Here is a 714-nt window from a genome sequence, read left to right on the forward strand (position 1 = left end):
AGGCCGCTGGGTCGTGTGTGTGACTGTTGTGTGGATGTGTGCGCGCGCGCGGGAGGGGGGGTGTCTGCCCCCCGCGTCCCCTCCCCGCGCTGTCTCCTCCGGATCGATGCTACTGCCTCTTGCCGCGGCTTCCTCTGGTGACACGCGCGCGTGCACACATGCACACACCAGCTCCGAGTCACACTTGGCTGATCTAAGCCTTGGCCGTGGAGACACAGACACACACGCAGACCCGAGTCACATCACGACAGTGTCACCCACACATCCTGGCCCTCAGGGCGGGCATCCTGGCCTGGCCTGGTGATCACCTGTTCTTATTCCTGCTGCCCCCGAGATGTGGCACGTACATGCATGCACATACGTCAGCGCACACTCAGATGCAGGACACTCAGATGTTGCAGCCTCAGCTCCCCAGCCTTATCCTATAGCTCTGGCCTTGTGGTGGTATTTCTGGAGGGGGGGTGGCAGTCTTGCACTGCCAAACCAGAAGCAGGAAAGGAAGAAGAAACAGACAGAGGTCAAGAAACAGGGGCAGTGAAGGGCCAGGTGATTTGAGAGGCGAGGTGAGCAGACCAAGTAAGGAAGGGGTGGGAAGGGGACCTGTCCTAGGGATGGAGCAGAATTTCTGGAACACAGAGCCCAGGCCTGGGGACTGCTCCAGTAGTCCTTGCTCCTTTTCTTCCTCCCACCTCCCTAAGAGAGGGGTGAGGGGAG

This window comes from Sorex araneus, chromosome 2 (genome assembly GCF_027595985.1).
Source record: "Sorex araneus isolate mSorAra2 chromosome 2, mSorAra2.pri, whole genome shotgun sequence".
Classification (NCBI taxonomy): Eukaryota; Metazoa; Chordata; class Mammalia; order Eulipotyphla; family Soricidae; genus Sorex; species Sorex araneus.